Genomic DNA, 24,474 nt, shown 5'->3' with positions numbered 1-24,474 from the left:
AATGCCAAGGTTGCAGGTTCGACCCACATACAAGCCACCTGCATATTCCTGCATTTCAGGGGGTTGGACTTGATGATCCTCGGGATCCCTTCCAACTCTACAATTCTATGATTTTATGACTTCTTGCACACCAAGTAAGTTTGACCATGGCTCCCTCTTACAATTTTCCAATCATCGTTTGTGCACTCTAAGATCATCATCATCATCATCATCGGAGCACATGAAAAAGGGACAGTGCATAAAACCCTGCCAGAAACCTCATGTCTACTCTACTTCCTCAGAGAAACCCCTGTTTTCTCCACAATGGGAGAGAGCGTGGGTGGCTGCACTCCTTCTCCTAAGGCACTGGTGGAATTGAGTATTCCTGACTTAAGTCCTCTCTTGGTGTAATGAATTGTGTACTCCAGTTTGCTTCTGAAGTTGTGTGATTTAAGGTGGTCACTAAAAGATACCAACACACTACACAAATAATAGAGGCATATAAAAATCTCTCCAGGAGAGAGAGAGAGAGAGAAGCAGGACCAGTACTACAGTTAGGGTTGAGAGAAGTGGCTGTCAGAGGTAACTGGTCATGGAAGGCTTGCAAATTCTGAGTTGTGAGATCCAGGGGGAGAGATGCATGTGTGATTCTCTGCTTTGAGTGCCAAAATAACCTGGCCAGCCTTGGGTATGGCCACCTTGATTTGGGGATGGGGGAGGAGGAGGAGGAGGAAGCAGCAGCAGCAGCAGCAGCAGCAGCAGCAGCAGCAGCAGCAGCATTTGCTACTACATCTCAAGGAGAAAAATGCATTATGCCAGCAGCCCTGAAAAGAACAGAAGCCAAAGGTGCTCTGACCAAACTAGAAGGTGCAGGATCCTTCTCATTGCAGATCTCCAGAGCTGCTAATGATCTCTGTTGATATGAACACTAGCACTTCCATGCTTGCGAGTGTGTATTGTGTATAATTGAGTGGCTTGTCCAAGCCCACTTTCCCAGTCAGCACTTACTGACAGGATAATCTCGGCTCAAGAAATGTTGCCGTGGTATTGGCTTTGGCTGCCATGCTATCTCCCTGGCTGGAGGAAAAGAGAAAGGACACCTTACACAGAGATATAATAGAAGAGGACATCACCTTAATTCCACCTCCATTAGACCTCGGAGTGTCGGCGGCGACCCTTCTAATCTCATCAATATTCAAAAACTCTTCCCCCTCCCCCCACCAAAAAAGCTATAACTGGAGAAGTCAGAAATAATGTAATGCAGTATTGATTATTTTATGGTACGATTAGGTGTAATTACATCTCTCAAATTTTATTTTAATGTCACTTTCTACTACTTTTAAGCCTTTTAAAATGATCCAAAACATCTCTCTTTAATGGAATGAACATGGAACGCAAAACACTCCTTTTCCCCCTGTTAAGGTGTGACCTCAATCTATTTGAAAACATAAATTACCACTATGTATAAAACCATAAAAAATGAATGATGAATTTAATTCAGGCGAAGTGTGAGGGAACCGGTAAGGAAGGAGAGGAGAAGAGGGGAGAGGGTGGCAGGAGTTAAAGCGCTGTTTATCCAGACGAGAAGGGACAGCTGAGGTACAGAGAGAGGAAGGGTAAACGGAGATGCAGATTCCACCGCTATGCAATGGGACAAGTGAAGGACTTTTATCCCGATGTATTTTGAAGAAAGAAAATGAAAAGGGCACTAGGCCTGCCGTGCACTCAGAATCAAAGACAATGGAATCATCTTGCTCTATTATTGAGAAAATGGTTCTTTGTCCCCGTTAAACCTCAAATAGCCTGCTAAACTCTCAGATGGTCAGCAAGAATGATAAGTACACAGCAAACATGCAAAATAATGACCTTCATGACATGAAAACGAGCGCTTCCCTCAACCACTCAGCGGGTATTCCCTATGAAAACCCTTGACAGTTTTCTAGTTCGGATATTATATATGTGCCATATACATGGCATGGAACAACAGAGGCCTTAGACTCAGCATCTGTGGCCAGTAGCGCCTGTTCCCAGAATTACTACCTGAGCCAAGACGCACAAATCAACCCAAACTCAACATGTAGCAAAGAGAAGTAACAAATAAATAAATTGGTGAAAAATGAGCAGGTGTGTTTTTCTAGCAGCCTAGTCGGAGTTAGGAAGTCAGGAGTAATGCCTCCTTCAGCATGAATGGTGAGGGTAAGGTTCAGTTGGCCACTGAAATTCTAGCCTAGCTCTATCAAGCTCTGAAACAAGGCTCCGTGCACTTTCCAGAGACCAGGAGGAGAGAAATTAGGACTTGCACTACTATTGAGCTTGGTGACTACTGAACCATCTACTGTCAGATGTTCTCAGTACAGTGGTACCTTGGGTTACATACGCTTCAGGTTACAGACTCCGCTAACCCAGAAATATTACCTCGGGTTAAGTACTTTGCTTCAGGATAAGAACAGAAATCGTGCTCTGGACGTGCGGCGGCAGCAGGAGGCCCCATTAGCTAAAGTGGTGCTTCAGGTTAAGAACAGTTTCAGGTTAAGAACGGACCTCCGGAATGCATTAAGTATGGAACCAGAGGTACCACTGTATTTTGAAACTTGTTATATTTGAACTAAGAAACCACATCACATTACAGCTTAAGTAAAGTAGGGAAGGACACAAATCCAGCCCTTGCTGCTCCTTAAAGTGATGGCCCAAAGGGTACATTCTTTTGGTGCTGACCCACAACTGGTGGTGAGTCCCAGAAATCAGATGATATAGTTCCTAATGCAGCCTTCGCCAACCAGGACTCCAACTCCCATCAGACTGAATGGGAGTTAGAGTCTCAAACATCCGCCGAGCACCAGGTTGGTAAAAGCTGTTCTGAGGAGACAAGGTGTTTTGCAGCTGATCCCATGCAGCTTCAGTGGCTGAGTCTCAGCAGCATCAATGGCGTGAAAGAGGAAATTGTTGACCAGTTTTCACCCCAGCCCTGAAGTCCCAGCTTTGTTACTTGCCGGCATCTCCCTCTGGGGCCTTTAGGGAGTGCAGTGAAAAAGTATTCACATCAGGTAAGAGCTTGTTACGGGTGAAATTTGGGGTCTGACTCAGAGTAGACCCATTGAAATTTAAGGGTATGACTAAATTGGGCTTATTAAATTCAACGAAACTAAGTAAGTTGGATACAGCCCATGGTTCATTCAAATTGTCATTTAAAATGTGCACATTTAAAATAAGTAAAATATTGCTGCTTTATTCCATGCTAGACCATTGGCCATCCTATCTCATTGTTGACTCCAACAAATGGCAGAGGCACTTCAGGGTTTCATGCAAGGGTCTTTCTTTCCTGGCTCTACCAGGAGATGGTATTGGGGATTGAATCTGGTCCCTTCCGAGCTACAACCATTCCGCCAGAGAAGCTGAAATTCAGTTTAAAGTCTGGAAGATGGACATATAGATCACCACATTAGTGGGGAGGGGGCAGGGAGCAAAAAGAAATGTGAGAACCAGAAACTGTTGAAACCTAACTGCCAGGTAAACCTTGGCAACTCTGCTAATGTTCTCCAGATACACTTTGCAAAAGAAAAAAGAAGAAGTCTAAACAGTCGAGATATCAACTACCTGGGGATAAAATGATCCTCTGCTGTCTCTCTGCCCTCCATTACATACTTCAAAAGGCATTAACCAACCCAGAGCCTTCCTAAATAAGAATGTCAGAGAGGTCCATTTGCGAAAGGGTTGTAAAGGGGGAGGAGGCGAGGCAACCGCAGTGGATGTATTTAGTGAGCTGAAATGCATGAACTTGACTGAACAAGTATTGATCAGGGAGGTCAAAGAGGGCACAACCAGCGCAGGGAGGCCGCCTAACGAGCGCCGGAGTGAATCTCTGACAATTAGATGAGGCTGGACCTTTAGGATTACACACTGAAGCCGTATGTTGGTCAAGGATAAAAAGAAAAATAATGAACAGGAAGAAAGCCCTCTTTGCTCTCTGGCAGATAGAGGAGACTTTCTGCAGCTCAGCACATGGAAAAGGAGGAAGGCAAATTCCAACAAAGTTCCAGGACAGAAATCCACCCTGGAGGGGATATACGTCATTGTTCAATGTCTTTATAAATGACTTGGATGAAGGAATTGAGGGAATGCTCATCAAATTTGCAAATGACACCAAACTGGGAGGGGTAGCTAATGCCACAGAAGACAGAATCAGGATTCAATATGACTTTAACAGATTGGAGGACTAAGCCCAAACTAACAAAATGAATTTCAATAGGGACAAATCTAAGGTTCTACACTTTAGGCAGAAAGAACCAACTGCAAAGGACCAACTTACCCTTTCTACTGGTAAGCCAGGGGTCCCTCATGGGACATAGTATATGGGACAACTGGCATACCAGTAGAAAAAGATCTAGGGGTCTTAGTAGGCCACAAGCTTAAGAGGAGTCAACAGAATAATGCAGCGGGGGGACGGGGGATGGACGGACCCAATGCTATCCTTGGCTGCATCAACAGAAGTAGAGTGTCCCAATCAAGGGAAGTAATAGGACCACTCTATTATCACTTGGTCAGAGCACTCCTGGAACACTGCATCCAGTTCTGGGTGCCACAATTTAGGAAAGATATTGACAAGCTGGAATGTGTGCAGAGAAGGGCAAACTAAATGATTAAGGGTCTGAAAACCCGTCTTATGAGGAACAGTATTTTTAGCCTGGAAAAGAGGATGCTGAGAGGAGATATGATAGCCATCTTCAAATATCACATGGAGGATGGAGCAAGCTTGTTTTCTTCTGCTCTGGAGGCTCAGACCCAAACCAATTGATTCATGTTACAAGAAAGGGTATTCTGACTAAACACAAGGAAGAACTGTTTGACAGTAAGAGCTATTTGACAGTGGAACAGACTCCTTTGGGAGGTGGTGGACTCTCCTTCAATGGAGGTTTTTAAGTGGAGGTTGGATGGCCATCTTTCATGGATGCTTTAGTGGAGATTCCTGCATTGCAGGAATTTGGACGACATGACCCTTGGGGTGCCCTCCAGCTCTACAATTCCAAGATTCTGAGATTCTATGATTCTTTGCTGACAGCCTAAAAGATACTTGTGCACCGTACATATAACTTCTGTCCCATGGCCATGAAAATGGCCGCCTGCCCCTTATCATATGGGGACCAGTCCTCCATCAGTTGGCATTATCCTTCTGAATGCCAATTGCTGGGAACTGCACGAGGGGAGAGTGCTGTTTTGCTCAGGTCCTCCTTGAGGGTTTCCCATCGGCATCTGGTTGACCACAGTGGAAACAGGATGCTGGACTAGATGGACCACTGCCATGATTCAGCATGCTCCCCTTACATCCTCATGTCCCACTTAGAATAACTTTGCACTTAACGCTCATTGAAATCAAAGATCCTTCACTTAGTTGTGACTCACTTTCATTTTAATGGAAGATAAGCTCAACTAGCGTAGCTTGGACCCAACCCATTAGATATAGGTTCTTATGTCTTTATACCATTAACTGTTGTAGCTGAGAAGCAGGTGACTCCTCCATCCAGCTGTGGCCGGATGCAGTACTGTTCTGTTCTGTGTGGTTTGCCTTTCCTTATCTGTACGCTCTGTCCACCAAGCCCAGCAAAGGTTGGCCTTCTGGTGTTCAGGTTGTCAGTGAGGTAAGCAATCATTGCTCTGAGCCTGAAATGTGGTGAAGAGGGTAGATGGTGCTTACTTTCCTACCTTGTTGGGGTAGCAATGGTACCCAAACATCTCTTCGCTAGCTCTCTGTGAAGGAACAATGTCATCCACAATGGCTTTTCACAAGCATCTCCCAATGGTTCAGCAAATACATCCTTCTAGTTCTCTTAATACCCCCCTGGATGCATATCCGTTTGCTATGCTGATTTGCAACTACCTGCTCCCTTCCAAGTATTCTCTCACATGCCTTCCATCAGAGGCCTGAGTGCCAAGGTTTTCATTACTTCCTAATGGCCCATAGGCTGGCTGTATATATTTTTCTTCTTAAAAACCAATTAAAAACAAAACGTTAAGTAGCTCTGGCCGATCTAGAGAAGCCATTGATTTCATCTCCGTTCCTCATCTATTAATGGGTATACCTACTCCGTCGTAAATCTCTCCCGTTGATATATTTGAAAAAGCCCTTCACTGCGTACCTCCACCCGGGGCCAGCATCAATTCATTCTCTTGTCTACCTGCCCTTGAAACCCAAAATGGTTCTTGCTGCTTTGGCTAGCTTGCATCTCCTTTGTGCCTTAGGACTGCAGGGTTTGTTTGTTTTTCTGCAATTTCTCTCTAATGTCTTTAAGATGAAGATCCCACAAATCCTCCCTGACCAGAGCTTGGTCCTCAAGCCTTCTGCAGAAGGATCACCATCTTATTACCCTTAATTACAGGTGAGGTGTCAGATTAGGCACAGCAGCTGCTTTTCACCCCATGCATACCTCAAACTAATGACTTGCCCACACAAATAGCAAAAATACAGACTCACAACCGGCTAGAAAACATCCATAATACAGGCCAGCCCCCATGCTGTCAGATATCACATATCTAAAGCATGAGAGGGAGAGATGCCCAAGCTCTTCTTGGAAAGCTACAGGGAGGGAGGTTCTGCACCCTCCCAGAACAGCTAGTTCGATTGCTCTTAAATTTGCTTAACTTGGATTTATTTCCCAAGTATTCTCAGCTTTTTTATATATATACAAAAAAAGCAACACATATGCAGCATCCTTGATCCACAAGCATGCACTCACCCACCAAAGAAAAGAATAGGAAGGAGAGGAGATAAATTCAGAATGAGAGGGGAGAGAAAATTAGAATGAATAGAGGAAGGCAGGAAGAAAGTGGATAAAGAAGAGGAATGAAAGTGTAAGAATATACTAATATACTATTGTTAAAAGATTTTAAAGCTCAAAAGAAAAGTATTCATTTGTATAGTCTGTTCCCACCAATCTACTCTGTTTCTTTGTGCAAAACAGTCTAGCTCCATGGGTGGTACTGAACAAAGTTGTACTCATAATAGAGTTATTGAAATTAATGGGCTTAACTGCGTTATGTTCATTACTTTGCCAGTGTGGTATAGTAGTTAAGAGCGGTGGGCTCGTAATCTGGTGAACCGAGTTCGCTTCCCCGCTCCTCCACATGCAGCTGCTGGGTGACCTTGCTCTGAAGTCTCTCAGCCTCACTCACCTCACAGAGTGTTTGTTGTGCGGGAGGAAGGGAAAGGAGATTGTTAGCCGCTTTGAGACTCCTTAAGGGGAGTGAAAGACGGGATATCAAGTCCAAACTCCTCCTCCTCCTCCTCTTCTTCTTCCAAGGGGTGATCTCTGAGCAAATCTTAGTTGAATACCACCCTATATGCCCACCTGGCAGCTGCTCAAAAGACATTGTTCCCACTGTGTCCAGCTGCATGTGAGAACAAAGCCTGTACTTCCCTATAGTTCTGCCCCTTGTCTTCCTTCTACCCAAGACCCTGATTGTTGCTTCCACGGTCCTTTCCTTAAGGTCGTAGTTTTAAAGATTTCCAGCTCTGGAGAAATCTTTCCATGCTGAATTGTCAACTAGTCTCAAGGAACCCCCTCCCCGCCCACTGCACGCCCTCCCCCCATTAGCAACGGAACCCAAGCGAATTCAGGGAACTATTACAGGGTGAATCAACTCAGTTTGTTCAAGGCAGGACATAGGAAGCTGACTTATAACCAGGTCAGAGTATTTATTCATCTAGCCCAGCCTATTCCAGCCTTCCCCAACCTGGTGCCTTCTAGATGCTTTGGACTTCAACTCCAGTCTGCAAATACCCTGCAATCCACATGTGCTCCTTACATTAGGCTTTTGCAGCAGGTGATAAAAGACTAAGAGACACCCACAGAGCAGCTCAATCCTTTGCTACGAAGTAGCTCCCATCAAGTTCCGTGGGAGCATGAGTGCATAGGACCACAAGCTTATAATGCTTTCCTATCCATGCCTACTCAGAAGAAATCCCCACTGAGTTGCATGGGGCTTACACACAACCAAAGGCTACATAGGGAGCTGCCTTACCAGGCTGTCTAGATCAGTACTGTCTTCACTGACTGGCAGCAGCTCTCCAGGGTTTCAGGCAGGGGCCTTCCTGAGCCCCAGCTACAGATGCTGGGGACTGAGCCTGGGACCTTCTGCGCGGGTCACCCAATGAAGATGAATGTTGGAAGATTCAGGACACATGAAAGAAATGCCCCTACAGAATTTACTTCGCACAAGATGTAGTGATGGCCATCCACTTGGGCAGTTTTAAAAGAGGTGATGACAAATTCAATAATGATACAATGGACACTAGTCATTAAGGCTATTTTCTGTCTCCATTTTCAGAAGCAGTGCTTGTTGCTGAGAATCCCATGTAGAATTCAAGTCCTACTTGCAGGCTTCCAATAGACATCTGACAGGTCTTTTGTTATGTGTGTATGAGAGAGAACCATAGAATTGTAGAGTTAGAAGGATCCCCTAGAGTCATCTAGTCCAACCCCCTGCTATGCAGGGGTTAGAGAAAGCTAACAAGAGAACTAGTGTTGAAACAGGGACACACAGAGCTATCTCACATCAGATTTCCAGAGAGAGGCATCAAGTACCTTTTTTGGGGATCTGATGTGGGGTAGCAGAACCCAGTCCCCCTAAGAAGCACTATGTTGGTTGTCTCCACCTATGACCGGCTTACGTATTTGTAATTAAATATAAAAATGCAAAAGGAAAAGGAAAAGGCCACTGTTAAGTCTCCAGTGACCTGTCTTTCCAATGCAACCCAAACCCAGGTAAGAACTACTCCTCACACTGCTTAAGGGAGTAGGGAGTGTGTAACCATATTATAAGTTTTGGGTCCCCGTTTTTAATCATCACATGCGACAAAAGTTTTTAAACGCAGCCATCTGCTTTAGCTGCCAAGGTAACCTCAGAATATGGTGGCGGCTCTGTTGAGAGAAGCGTCCGCACACCCCTGTCTCATTTAAAGTCCACCAGAGTCATCTGCTCCAAGACGGTGACTTTCAACAAGAGCAGAGCTGGAATGCCAGGATCAGTTAAGGCCCTTTGAAAAACCCTGTGCCTGTATGGCTAGCCCCACTGACTGCTGACATCAGCTTGACTTTATCACCTTCTTTAAAGATGAGTATTTTATTCATAAGGCTACGCCTCCCTGAATCCAATCAAGTTTTCACATCAATTAGGCAGACTGACATCAGGTTTAACAATGTTTCCCTGTTCGAGGATTGCCAAATCTAAGTGTCTGCAAGTCATGAGACCTGGGCCATTCCACCACAGTGGTGTGAGATGTACCAACTGTGAGAGAGAGACAGTAAAACTGCTGGTTTCTGGAGGGAGATTGCCTTAGTTAAAATTTTATTTCGACTAAGGGCTGGGGATGAAAAAGAAATAAACACGAGATATTAGGGTGACTTAGGTGCAGTGATACTGGTGTTTATTGCAGGTGCCTAATCATTAGAGAAACATGCACAACCTGTTTGCCCAGAGATCATAGCAGGTCAGGAAAAAATGATGCGTAGTATTGTGGGCAGTGATGTCTCTGCCATGCAGCCTTCGTAAGTTACTGGGAGGTTTCATAGAATCATAGAATTTTAGACTTGAAAGGGAACCCAAGGGTCATTATTCGAACCCCTTGCAAAGCAGGAATCTCTACTAAAGCATTCATGACAGATGGCCATCCAACCTTTGCTTAAAAACCTCCAAGGAAGGAGAGTCTACCACCTCCCAAGGGAGTACGTTCTACTCAAAATAGCGCTGACCATCAGAAAATTGGCTGCAACACAATTATTTTTATACATTCACACATGAGGGAAAATAACATTACAGTAGCAGCTACTTCTACTGCAAGACCCAGTATCAGGTCAAAGGACATGGGGAGCCCCTTTTGGGAAATGTCTGAAACTGAAACCCCCCAAGCTTCCCCAGACCCATACACCAGGGGTAGGCAACCTAAGGCCGGGGGCCAGATGAGGCCCAATCGCCTTCTCAATCCGGCACGCGGACAGTCCAGGAATCAGTATGTTTTTACATGAGTAGAATGTGTGCTTTTATTTAAAATGCATCTCTGGGTTATTTGTAGGGCCTGTCTGGTGTTTTAACATGAGTAGAATGTGTGCTTTTATTTAAAACACATCTCTGGGTTATTTGTGGGGCCTGCCTGGTGTTTTAACATGAGTAGAATGTGTGCTTTTATTTAAAAATGCATCTTTGGGTTATTTGTGGGGCATAGGAATTCATTCATTTTTATTCCCCCCCCCCCCAAAAAAAATATACTCCGGCCTACCACATGGTCTGAGGGACAGTGGACTGGCCCACGGCTGAAAAAGGTTGCTGACCCCCGCCATCCACTATGCTTTCTCATTTGCTCTTAGTCAGATACAAGCAAACACACATGGGTCCATCTCTCCTCATTCAGGTCGGTCTGCAACTCCCTGCCCCTTCCCTACGTTTACAGGGACTAATACGCTCTTGGTGGTGTCCAGGCAAACCTGTTGATATCCCTCCAGTTTGTGAAATTTGTTTTATCCTGTGATAAACATGTTCCCACTGTGGGGAGTTTTGAAGAAGCAAGGCGAAAGTAGGAGATTATCCTGCACATTGGGAAATAGTTAAATCCCAGCAATGGGTCCCTATTTTCCCAGTGCCCCCCTCTGTAGATCACTCAGCATAATGGCTAATCCAGCACCACCACTCCTCCACAGAAAACCCCACTCCCTTGTGTGCCTCCTTCTCCTGGGGTTGGGTGGGGGAAACAGGGACCAATATGCACCCATGGCTTCTAGTCAGATCAATGTAGCACCTTTCAGTGTTCATTTGACCCAAGGAGCAGGCAACTAAGTCGCTCCTTAAGGCTGTCTCCTTGCAACACCAGAGGGGCCTCTTGGCTTATTGTTTTAAAGGCTGTCCAGAGGCTGTTTAGGTGAATCAGCGCATTTCTTGTGAACATTCCCAGAGGATCTTTCCACATGCGCCACAATCTATTTAGAAGTTGGCAAATGCTAATGCTCTGGGAGGTCCCAGAAGGACAGTCTTTGTACCACCTCTTCCAGCAAGAGAGAAACCGTCTAGCACACCGCTGTCTACCTAGCAGAGCCAAGTTGCATGAGCTCGCACAAGCACCCAAACACTTGATGTCAGAACATGAGGAAAGGAGATAATTTTTCCAGAGGTGGTCTAGGGTCTTTGGGACTAGCTGGGCTGCAAGTGCAAGAAGAGTGAATAGGCTGTTTGCTGTGCAATGGGCAGAGGTGGGTGGGACAGGCTATTAACCTGCATAGGGTTCTGAGGTAGGGGTGTGGTGCACATTAGATCATTTGCGGCGGATGAATGGCGCAAATCATTTTATGAGCACATAGGGATGAAGCAACACCCTTTTCTTTAAAAGCAATATTCAGCTGAACTTCTTTCCTCACTGCCCACCCTGAAATCCCTCCACCTCTGACTCCCAATTTTATATGCGCCAGTACTGCCCTTAAACTCATAGATGAAACAGCCCAGAAATTAGCATTGCGTATTCCTTTTCTGCTGGAGCCAAATGCGGGTGAAAAAGAGCTTGTTTTGATATTTGCAGGAGCAAATTAATTTGGGCCTTCAGATAAGATCTCAGACACACCCCGATGACACTTACACCCCCAGCCACAAAGGCCGATAACATCATCGGCTGCCTTTGCTGCTGCTGCCTTTTTCGCCCGTTTCTAGGGTTATGAAATACATATTTTGTATAGCTGGCTAATGCCAAAGTTTCAAAATCCATGTAATTAAGATTAATTTAAGAGCTGCATTGGATCATCTTGTGGCATCCACCCATTAATTAAAGAAACACTTTGAATTTCAGGTGCCTGCCTTAATATTTCACTCCGTGCTGGCACAGCCAAAGTGAACAGCCAAGGAAATAAAAAATGCCCAGGTGCACAAAGCAGGGAGTGATCGGTAAAGAGGAGGCTCTGTACTCCTGGGAGACAAGTGCCCTCTTCTGGACAGCATCTCATGATGGGGGAAGAGAACTATTCACACACACAGGCCTGTCTCTGTCTATCTACTGGTTATGGAGGAAGCCCAACTAGGGACTATAATATGCTGGTTATACAGAAAATTAACTGCAGGTTTGGCAGGCCTGAGGGAAACCTGTTTTTTTGTTTTTTGTTTCCTTATCGGGCTAAGGCATGGGGCTTTGTTGTGGTCCAGCCTCAGTCAATGAAGCAGGAGATTCATCAGCCACTGAGGATTTTCAAGTGTGGCGCATCAAAGAAACCACCGTTTCCCAGGAATAAACTGGGATTGTCAGACAACCCGGGCTCTTGTCCTAACAGCCTGTTGACCAAATCAGAGGAAATACAAATTCCATGTGAGCCATGTTTGTTGTAGGAGCAAAGGCAGATTGCAGGGTGTCAGATTCCACTGCAACTCTCTATGAATGCTTTCTTTTCTAAAAAATAAAAGCACTCAGTGTATGCTCATGGGAACACTAGCCTTGTGGCTTTCTGTATTCATAGGGATGCAGGAGGATGCCTTGTACTGAATTGAAGCATTACTTCATCTAACTCAGTATTGACCACACGGACAGGCAGCAGCTCTCCAGGGTTTCAGATGGGAAACATTCCCAGCATCTACCTGGAAATGCTAGGGATTGAACCCTGGGATCTTCTGCATGCAAGGCACCATGACAGTGATGTATTGGTTTTTGGTCACCCCAGGAACAGGGGTTTTTGTAGTGGTTGCCATAGGTGAGATTCAGCTCACATTCTTTTGGACTGAAGAACATTACAGGCAGGTGCCCTACCACTGACCTACAGCCCTTTCCTAAAAATAAGGCAAGAGTCTAGTTCTTTTGGCTCTGAATAAAGGGCTGATTTAAATAAAGATCAGATCCAGAGTCAGACCCAGTGGCACCTCGTCTCGTTTCACTGCTTGAGGTAAAACAGGAAGTGCCACCATGCCACTGCTTCTCTGCCTGTCTTGTTGCCTCCACCACTGGGACAGAAGCAGCGCCGTCATCGGCACCAATTTCAGGTAAGATTTTGCCCAATTTGGGAGAGATCTCACTGAAATTGTACGAGACCTTGCATACTCCGCAAGATCTTGCACATTTTGGGCCGTGATTTCAGTTGAAATTGATGATGGGTCTGTGCTGGAAGTGGAGTCAGTGGGACAGGGAGGGGCTGCTGCCTTGAGAGCTTCTGCCGCCTGAGGCAGCCGCTTCAGCCTGCCTAATGGCTGAGCCAGTTCCGATCAGACCATTGGTCCACAAAGCTCAGTATTGCTGACACTGACTGGCAGGAACTCACTGAGGTTTCAGGCAGGGGACATTCCCAGTCCTACTTAGAGATGCCAGGGTTGAACCTGGGGCCTTCTGTATGCTCTGCCACTAAGCTACAGCCCTTCCCCTAAAAAATGTTCATTTCCCTTGGGAAAACATAATAGGCCGCGAGACAATGTATGCATGAAAAACCACAAAGAGCCACATGTGTGTGGCTCAAGATGGGCAGACATATGGCAGGGGAGAATGAAAGCATTTTCCCTCCCTCCACTAGCTGAAATGGTACAAAAGTGTCAAAAATCTTTTTCCAGCTTGTGTGTGTGCCTTTTGGATTTTGCAGCTACTTGGGGCTATTTGTTCTATGTATTTTTTATCATCTGTTCTACTCTCGCTGGAAGAGGGGAAAATACACAAGTTCTACATACAATAGAACCTCTACTTACGACCGCCTCTACTTGGGCCCAATCCAAGTTGCGACCACGACAGACCCGGAAGTAAATACCGGGTTTGCTGCAATTCACACATGCGCAGAAGCGTGCTGCCGCCGAATGTGCCTGCACACAACAGCAGTTTTACCAGTGACCCGGATTGACTTACGGACGGACCTCCGGAACTGATTATGTCCGTAAGTAGAAGTTCCACTGTAGTTGGAGGTGCCATCTTTCTGTGCTCCGTTTCCTGTCATGCCACCGGACAAGTATTCTATATAAATTCCCATATCCTTTTTTATTGCCTCCTGCTGGCTGTAAGAGGAACTAGAGCATTGCACCCTCTCCCCCCGCCAACCCAACACACACATTATGCTCCTTGGTGTTCTCCTTCTTTCTCATTGAGGCCTTTCACACATTACAAAAGCTCTGTATGGAAAGCATTTTCACACAGGCACAAGCTCACCACAGGCAGACCACCACATGCACACTGCATAGAGTGAAATATGGGAATGTGCAACTGTCACGTGTTCCGGTCTACCTGAGGGTGGTAAGCTAGCTGACTCAAAAGCATTCTCAGATTTGTAAATAGCCCAGGATTAGCAATGTAAATGTATCCAGGTTTTTATAGTTCAGCTTGCTCAATGCTGGGAGTGAAATTATGATCCTCTTCCCATTCTGCCTGATGAAGTGTTCTGCAAAGCCGAATGCTTGCTTTCTCCGGCACTAATCCAACCAAATGTATAATTTTCCTTGTCTTGCACTCATACTCCTCCTGCCAAGTACCAGCTTTTCCTGTTCTGACCCACGCAGTCCATGAGGCAGTCCACAAATGACCCCAAAGCTAGACTGGCCCGCAAACCTCTCCTTCCCCCTTCTGCTCAGTGTTGCTGAGGAACCTACACTTGCTCTGCACTGTAAATCTGAAGTAGCAACAGAACAGTTTCCACCTTGGCACCTTGAAGTGCACCTGGATTTTAAAATATGCCACAGGCCTCTGCAGCAGAGGCGGACTTTGGTAAACTTTGGTAATATGGTGTCCTGAGCGAGGCGAAAATTTGGCGCACCCAAATGGATCTTCTCAATTATGGATCTTCTCAATTTTAAAATCTCTCAGCTCAACACCCTGTGTGGGGTAACAGCCTGTACCTCCCTAAATCTCACACTGTCTGTGGTGGTCCTGCTACTTCTCTGTTTGTTAGACTTTGCCAACCTCTGAAGTTGTTGAATGGACAACTGCTGAGCAGGCAGTCCATGGCAGCCTCCTGAGCCTCCTCAGAATTTCAGCATTTCAGGGGGTCATCTGTGTCACTTGTCCCTAAATCCTGCCCTGGCTTGGTACATATGAAGCTATTGTGCTCTGCAGTGCAGCAAGGCAAGACCCAACCAAAATGGGACAGGGCTCAAAGGGGGAACAGAGCTCTGAAGCTGCTCCAGCAAGGAACAAGCTGGAACTGAGTCCATACATAGCAGCAGTCCAGGCATAGCCTAGTTGTTAGCCCCACCTGTGCTGCGAAAGAGGCTGTTCTACTTGGAGAGCCTAGCCTCTTTCAGTAGTCTTCTACTGTGATGGCATACCCTCCAACATTTTTGTCCCCCAAATTGGGCTGCCTTCCGTTCCATTGCTCTGGTGCTCACCAGCGGGTTCGTGCCGGTGCGCTCACTCACACCAGAATCCCGGACCAAAAAATTGGACATTCCAGGATGCAAACAGAAGCTAGGATTGTCTTCTGTTATTCCGGGAAATCTTGCTTAAAATGGGACACTTGAGAGGTATGTGATGGAGCAGGAGAGACTCAGCTCTTCCTGGGCCTTTGGTAGTGGAGCTTTCTGAGTTAGGGATGCCACTGCCCTCCCTGCTTTTCTTTCAGAGTCCTCACCCACATTTCCTGAAAATAAGGAACCCAACCCAGCCATGATGGAAGCTGTCTTAGATCAAGTCAGGTCACTTGTTCATGGATCCCAAGACTGTTTCTACTGACTAGTAGTGGTCTCCAGGACCTGAGGCCCAGCCTTCCTCAGACACTCTTGGATCCCAGTCTTAGCCTTCCGCCAACGCAAGAGAAAGGTCAGAAACTAATCTTTCTGTGCCCAAATAGGTGCTCAGCTACGTAGCTGAGTAATCTTCCACCATCACACATTTGAAGCACCTGCATCCTGGGTGATCCCCACAGATGCAGCCTTCTCCACCGCCATTTTCAAAGCAAAATGCCTCCATTAGGCGCACCTCTTCACCTAAATCTGGGGTGTGGTGCTGGAGCTTTCCCCTTCTTCCCGAGGTGTCAGTGTAGCTCTACATGTGTTCTCATTCTTGGGGAAAATGTTCATGATTATTTCATTTTGTGGCGGTAATGGAAAATACATTTTAGTGCTTGTGTTCCACATTTGCAATTCATGTTCCCATACATGATTACATTAAGTCTGTGTTCTGTCATTTTTGATGAATGTAGCTTGTTTTCCGTAAAAAACAGACCCTGGGATGGAAAGTGACAGAAGTGAAGCTGTAACAAAGGATGATCAATTTTTCATAGCCACGCCACCATAGGCAAGAGGAAGTCCCTTGGAACCTCAAGGGCGGCTTAGGGAGGGGGGGGGAGGGAACTCCAGTCACACAGAGAAGTGTGACCCCACAGCTATCCACTGCAGTGGTGGAAGGACAATAATGGGGTGGCGATGGCTGATGGTGACGCCTTTTCTTCACCGGAGGTTGACAAACTGCCTTTTCATTATCAGTTCACTGGTTCAAATGTCACTCCTGTGAGTGGATTTTGCATTATCCGATTGACCTTGGCTCTGGGGAGAGAGGCGCTAAGCACAGTGGTGGGGCATGTGTTTGGCATGCAGAAAATCCTCTGGTTCAGTCCTTATCATCTCACTACACAGGATACTGTGTAGCATAGCTGGGGAAAGCCTTGCTCAGATCCTTGGAGAGCCACTGTCCAGTGACGAGAGTAAGTAGGATTGGGCTGGAGTGACCATCAGCATCACTAAGGGTCAGAGTCTGCATACAGGCTGCATACACACTATTTAAAAGACATTTAAAGTATGCACCCCCCCCAAGAATCCCGGGAACTGTAGTTTACCCCTCTCATAGCAACAATTCTCAGTACCCTTACAAACTACAGATCCCACAATTCTTGCGGGGGGGGGGGGAGTCATGTGCTTTGAAGGTATGGTGTGAATGCAGTTTAAAGGCCAGAACTTTAATTTAAATCAGTTTTTGCTTAAAATCAGACGGTACTGGGAATGCGTTAGTGCAACCTACATCAACGAGAAGGAATATATGAATGACAAAGTATTCTTCCCTGTTTTCTCATCTGCATTAACCAGTGCACAAGCAACATAACATGTGAGGGCTGACGCAAGATTTGTTGCAGGCAAAAGTTTTAAATATTTCCTAATGCACTTCACCCTCCCGGCAGTACACACATGTGGTTGGATTGAACTACGCCCAACTCAGAGTGGACCCACCGAAATTCAAGCACCAAAGTTAATCACGTCCATTAACATCATTGTGTCTACTCTGTGTAGGCCATGGACTTTCCTAAAACACAAATCCCTATGCTGCCCTTGCTGTGACAAAGCACACTATTAAAATTGCTCTGTGCTATCACCTGAAGTATCCAGAGTTCCAGGACATAACCCCCAATCATTACAAAACAGAACCTGAGAGGCTTGGCTTACCTGAGATCTATTTCTCAAATGATTTGCCAGATAAAATAAGTAATAACAAATGTCCTTTGCCATCTGTTGTAAGGAGGCAAGGGAAGAGACCACACACACCTCCTTGGGACAGCTAAGAGGCACCACCACAGAGAAGGCTCAAAAGCTGTTTGTCAGGTGAGAGTATATCACTACATTTTGGAAAGTCACCAAGGATTTGGGACTGGGGAAGGCTGATGCAGAGATATGTGCTATATTGAAATAAATTAAATAAAGCTTTCAGCTAGCATGGGACCTGTGAAAATGCGGGCAGCGTCTGCAGGTTGTTTCCATATAGGATCTCTCATGCAGGGCCAGCCCTATCATGAGGTAGAGTGAGGCAGCCAACTTGCAAAGCAGATTGCATGCATCATTAAAGGGTAGCCAATTGCGAGTCACACCATTCTTCCCCTCCCCCTTTTCCCTTGTGCAAAGCTTTTCACATTAGGTGAGTTGATTGGTTTTAATCTTGGTGCTTTATATAGCTCTGGCTTTGAGAAGAATATTACTGATATTGCTCTTTTATAATTATGTTGTTATAAATTGTATTAAGAACATAAGCCAAGCCTGTTGGATTAGGCCAGGGGCCTAAATAGTCCAGCATCTTGCTCTCACTGTGGCCAATCCGATGCCTGTGGGAAGCCCACAAGCAGGACCTGAGCACCAGAGCCCTCTCTGCACTGCCTCCGACAGTGGAGGCATTTTATTATATTGCTTGAATTTGGATTTTAACTTTGCAGGCCCTTTTACCCAAAAGGCGGTATAAAAATATGATAACACAATTATCCCAGATACATGCTGGCTAATTTTTGATGGTAAATAAAAGACACTGTGCATGCTCAGAGACACTATTTTCTTTTGCTATGAGCTGAAATACCATTGCAATTTTCCTCTACCAAGGACCACTTTGTATATGTATGTGTATTCGTGCACATACCAAAGTTTGCATGTGTATCTGTGTGTGCAACGGACAGGGTGAAACAACAACAACAACAACAACAACAACAACAACAACAACAACAACAACAACTTATTTGTATGCCACCCATTTGACTGGGTTGACTGGGTGGCTTCCAGCAAATTATAAAACCACAGTAAAACATCACACATTAAAAACTTCCCTATACAGGGCTGCCTTAAGATGTCTTCTAAAAGTCTTTATCTCCTTGGCATCTGACGGGAGGCGTTCCACAAGGTGGGCACAACTGAACCCACTGTGGTGGTAGGAACTGCCTTGCCTTCCTGGCTTGGGGATTGTCACTTGCTCTGCCCCTGAATCTGATCCAGGGAAGAGCGCTTCTAGATGGGGATTACTTTTTACCCAGGACAAAAGAGCCAGATCTCTTGATTGGACATTGACTTTAAGAATGGTAACTTTAAAAAACCTGTGCTTGAGCTCAATTGTCCCTCCTCCCTCCCATTCCATTTTTCCTTTTGTGTCATGCCTTCTTAGACTGTGAGTGCAAGAGCGAGGAATCTCTTAAGATTGGTAAGTTGTTCTAAGAACTTTATTGGCTCTCAGAGGGGAGGGTATAAATGAAATAAGTAGGTAAAGCAAGTAAGCAAGCAAGTAAATATCAGACTCTAAAATTACACATGTCTTGAGCCAAACTCTGAATGACACATGTGCATTTGAAATTGCCATTTTTATTAATGAAAGACAGGGGAAATGATGGCAAGCTTTTCCTAATTGCCATGCCCATGTTTCCTGCCGGAAAACACAGTTCTTTATACTGATGCGTAAGTGTGTGCATTTTGCCCTGTGCATTCAAACCCAAGTGAGAAGTTGTCCCTCAGAGACCCAACTAGCTTACATGCTGCAGAAGACCAGATACATAAATGCAGATAAGTCTCATTTTCATTTATAGAGTTATCTTTCTTGTTAGCCACCCCCCACCCTCTATTAGCTTTAAGATATGCAGAAACAAATATATAAATGAAGTTCATACTGAGATTTGAAAATAATAGAGATTTTACCTGTGCAATGCCAATACTTGTACGTAAGACGTGACATGGCTCAGTCAGGGGATAATGGCGGTGATGTTTCTGACACGAGATATCAGCTCCGTTAAACCTGTATGAAAACAATAAAAATAACAATGAAAGAGACTGGCTTGTAAGAAAAAAATATTAGGAAATTATAATGAGGAGTTGGAATATGAGCATCAGATAGAAGTGGGATTTAAGATACTGATGGATGGCTGAGGAAAGGCCACATTTGTAGGTAAAGGTAAAGGACCCCTAGATGGCTGAGTCCATCCAAAAGCCGCACTATGGAGTGTGGCGCGTTTGTCCACAGAGAGCTTTCCATGTCATGTGGCCAGCATGACTAAACCACTTCTGGCGCAACGGAACACCGTGACGGAAGCCAGAGCACATGGAAACATCATTTATTTTCCCACTGCAGCGTACCTATTTATCTGCTTGCACTGGTTTGCTTTCGAACTGCTAGGTTGGCAGAAGCTGGGACAAAGCAATGGGAGCTCACCACCATCGAGAGGATTCAAACCGTCAACCTTTCAATCGGCAAGCCCAAGAGGCTCAGTGGTTTAGACCGCAGCGCCACCCGTGTCCCTTCACCACATTTGTATCACCTCCCCATTCCCCCAAGAAGTTCAAGGTTGCATACAGAAGATCCAACTATTGCCCATCTGTCCCAGTATCTACCCTAACTGGCAGAAGCAACGTTGAGAGTTGGACCTACTGCTGAACTATGTCCCCACCTCCTGCCTCATTGGAACTAGTTTATTTCAGGCCCATAATAACCCTGCAAGGTAGTCTGAAAGTGACGTATCAGCCTGGAATCCCAGGAAAGTGGAGGATGTTTGTGCTGTGTCCTGTTGGTATGGTGGCAGCAGCACTGGCCCTTCTTCTGATAGGAAATGCTCTGCTGGGGGCAGGGGACAAAAATGGGGGTGGGGGGGGGAGTGAGAAATGTCCCCATTTTTATCTGACAAATGTTAGAAGGTAAGCATCCATTGGTTCTAACCAGCACAGCCAATGGTCAGGGATGATGAGAGCTTGTAGCCAAAGAACCTCCAGAAGGCACTAGGTTGAAGAAGGTTGAATTAGTCTGCCGTAAACACTTGGTGGGACCTGCCTTGCACTTGGTGCATTTGCTCAGTGCTGCCTACACTGGCTGGCAGCAACACACCAGAGTTTCAGATGCCAGGTACTTGAGATCTCTTGCAAAGTAGGTGCTCTGCCACTTACCGGTAGCTATTGCGTAACAGTTACATAATTACATTCGCAGGCAGCGAAACAATGTTGAAGTGGTTCTTTTCATTTTTGCAAAAGCTGAACTGCAGCAGACCAGAAGCAGTGCTGCCCACGACACATTTGGAGTGGGCTAAAAAACAATGATGTAAAACAGAGCGCAAGAGGAAGGCCGTGTGCCAAATTTTACCATCGCACAGGACACCGCTGAAATTTGAGAGCCCAAAGTCTGCCGCTGCCTATGGGCAAGCATGCCAGAGTCTGGTCAAGAAACATTCTTCTCCAAGCTTCCTTCAGTGTCTATTTGATAAAGACTAACGTCGCTTTTAAAGTAAATATTAAAGTGGACAATGCTCTCCACTTGCTTTGCATTGAGTCGTTCTTTCCCTTTTTATTTCTTCCCCCGCTCCCCAAAATGTGAGTGAGTCAGCTTTTGCCTCTTCCCCCAGCAGCCTCTGGCTCTAATTCAGTTTAAGGACTGTGACCTTTGACTCCTTTTTACTATACTAACCTGGCTAAGAGAACACTTAGTGATTTATCCATGATCTACAGGGAGAGAATCTGGATGGGGCAAAGTAGGGGAGGAGGATGAGAGTGAGAGATAGTGAGGGGTTGGGGAGGGGGGAAGGAAGGGAAACAAACTTTCACATAAAATTATGGTATATGGATAATTGAGAAGTTTAAAAACATGAATCTAATTGTGCTGTCCCTGGAGGAGCCGATATTGAGCCCTCCTATAAAAGGCTTGGAGTTACCCAATGGTGATTTATTGCTAAATCCTAGTATTTTTCAATACATTATAGTTTTTAAATTGTGTTTAAATTGAGTGTAGAAGAGCAGAGGCCATTAGGAGATGCAGAAATGATGATTATATTTAAATATTCATGCACGCAGTACCTTATTATTGAATCTGAACACTAACAAAATCAATATTAAGTGCGGTTTGACATGAATTTATTTATGAATTTCGACTCTCTAAGTACTGTATTTTTTCACTCAAAAAATGGTGGGTATAATGTAGTAATGATATCAAAACAGAGTGTCAGAGAGCATTAGCCGAGGAGGTTATAAACCTCCGTATTACGGGGCCCCGTGCCGCCCTCAAAAGTGCTTAGTGCACAAAACCAAAATGCTTTTTTTTATTTATTTGAAACACATAAACACACACGCACACACACACACACACACACACACACACACACAGAGAGAGAGAAATAGGAAGGAAACTCTTGGTTGGAAATTGCACTGCAGAGGTTTTTCTTTGCTCTCAGGGCTAGCACGAAGAGGGGGGCAGGCTGTTCACCATATAGATTTGGATAAGGTGATGATCTGGATGGAGCAGCGGGGAGGGGGTAAGATGTGATGGGGGGCAGGAACAGAATAGGGACTCAAGCTGTCAAAGAAAATTTAAGTGATAAGCCCAGCCTGGCCGTGGGCACACAACTGCCAGCTGTTTCTGGATGGGAAAAGGTCCTTTCTGAATCCAGTTTGCCCATGACTAGCAGTTCATTGTCAAGAAGAGCAGCATCAGGATGGTCTGGGTTTTTTGCTGATTTTTTGGGAGGCGGCTTTACACTAATTTTTTTTAATGTTATTTGTACAGAGGCTTCTTTTTAAAGCATTACAATGGTACCTCGGGTTGCAGACGCTTCAGGTTACAGACGCTTCATGTTACAGACTCTGCTAACCCAGAAATAGTACCTCAGGTTAAGAACTTTGCTTCAGGATGAGAACAGAAATTGTGATCCGGCGGCGTGGCGGCAGCGGGAGGCCCCATTAGCTAAAGTGGTACCTCAGGTTAAGAACAGTTTCAGGTTAAGAATGGACCTCCAGAACGAATTAAGTTCTTAACCCGAGGTACCACTGTACATACTTTATTAGTTTTTGCGTAGCTGGTTTGAGGCCCCAATACCTAATGTAACACCTGTCATAACATGAACTTCCCTGAGGCATCAAGGGTTATTATCCAAGGCCCTTCTTTGAGTGTCCCCCCAAGAGAGATTTGGAGGATGGTGGCAAGCTTTCCAGTTGTGCCCTCCATCCACAGAAAGCTCCCCTCAAGTGCTGACAAGAAGAGATTTCAGGGGCAGCTGAGCAAGAAGCAGAAGTTCAGCAGGTGTAGCTACACTTATCACTGTGTTTCCAAATCAGGAAAAGCGGCTCATGTTGAATTTCTACTTGCTACTCAGCAGTTAAAGTCGCAGAAACTATGCCTTCAGTTTGACCAGCATGCAATTCTTATTTATTTAATATACATCTACACAGCTGTTCGAGAATGAAATTCTTCCCAAGGCAGTTCTTATAAAATGCAGCAAATAACATTTTAAAACATGTCTATATACAACATCATATCATTAAAACTAGTAATCCAGAATAAAACAACCACCAAAAGAAGGCTGCACAATCAGATCCCTAGTCGCTAATAGTTTCTGGAGGCCAAGGTTTAGGTTTATAAACCTGTTTAAAAATATTCAGGGATAGGGCCTGAATATCATGTGGGACCATTTCCCAGAATTGTGAGGCCATTACTGAAAAAAGCCTTGACCCGTGTGCCAGCCTAACCTTTGCTAGTGGGCATCTCAACAAGACTTTAGACTGCTCTCAAGGCACAGGCAGAAAAGGATGCTTCTCAACAGGAGCATGCCCAGTGATGGCTGTGCCAAAACAGATAGCAGAACAAAGATGGTTCAAAGATGAGTCACATATAGGCATGATGGTTTGGCACTTGCAATCACTGCTGGTTCTGTGCCACAGTTGTTGTGCTGAAACAGCTGGCCCATTTGGACCAGAGCGAACATTAGTCTGCACAGGGGCTGACATAGTTCCTGAGTGAATGAATTGTAGGTGCCAGGCACATTTTTGCCCCATTCCCCTGGAATAGCCCTTTGAATCCTGACACATTTTCCTGTGTTTTCCTCCAGTTGGCACTTAAACTTTTGATGATGGCTGCTAAAATGTTTATTCTGGCATCTAGGGCAGTGGTTCTCAAACTTTTTTCTCTAGGTCACATTTTCAGAATAAAAATTTCCCTTGCACCACAACATTTTATTTATTTATATGAAATAGGTTGGAAAACAAAAAGAAACAACTCCTGGCAGGGCCTGATTTTGAAAAGATATCTATTCCTATTCTGCAAGTTAAATAAAATTATCTTGATGCTATACAGTGGTGCCTCGCAAGACGAAATTAATTCGTTCCGCAAGTTTTTTCATCTAGCGGATTTTTCATCTTGCGAAGCATGGTGTCGGAAAAGTTTTGGAAAAGCTTCAAAAATCACCAAAAACCTCAAAAAAGGCTACCGCACCGCGTTCTATGAGTTGCTCCTCGAAGTCAAGTTGCAACTGTATTAACGGTGTTAAGAAAAAGGAAACAAACTTGCAAGACGTTTTCGTCTTGCAAAGCAAGCCCATAGGGAAATTCGTCTTGCGAAGCAGCTCAAAAACCGCAAAACCCTTTCGTCTAGCGAGTTTTTCATCTTGCGAGGCATTCGTCTTGCGGGGCACCACTGTACTACAATGAAATGCTTAAATGTTTCTTTGATTGTCTTTGAATCTTCCTCCTACACTTGCCGCCCTCTCCTGCCCCACCAATGTGGCGCACCACATCCTTTGAGGACCACTGATCTAGGCAATTGAAAAAGGTCCTAGGTCAGCTCTGCCTCCTGCCAAATGAAACAATTTTTGGAAGTTTTAGCTTCCACACAGACACCGATACTCAACAAAGCTGCAAATCTTCCAAGTGCGGCTGCTTGAAACTGAATTGCTGCTCAAATGCATCTTTTCTCTTGCAACCATTTCCTCCCTCCCTCAGCCCACTTTTCTTTTCTCTTTCTATTTCCCAGTGCAGCTCCATGGGCTCTTAATGGATTGGCAAAGGTCTTGGGGGACTCTCAAAGTGACACAGAAATGC

General features: G+C 45.2%; 1 protein-coding gene across 2 annotated transcripts in view; it reads right to left on the bottom strand.

Moving 5' to 3' along the window:
- CASZ1 (castor zinc finger 1) overlaps positions 1–24,474 on the bottom strand; it is a 443,166-nt gene that overhangs the window by 379,458 nt on the left and 39,234 nt on the right. For both annotated transcript variants that reach the window (XM_083512761.1, XM_083512760.1), the window contains one exon: positions 19,327–19,423. The gene's annotated coding sequence lies outside the window, so the exon portion shown is untranslated. The remainder of the gene's footprint in view (positions 1–19,326; positions 19,424–24,474) is intronic.

Source organism: Podarcis liolepis, assembly GCF_965112155.1.
Source record: "Podarcis liolepis genome assembly, chromosome: 7".
NCBI classification, from domain to species: Eukaryota; Metazoa; Chordata; class Lepidosauria; order Squamata; family Lacertidae; genus Podarcis; species Podarcis liolepis.
This window is presented reverse-complemented; position numbering and strand designations above follow the sequence as displayed.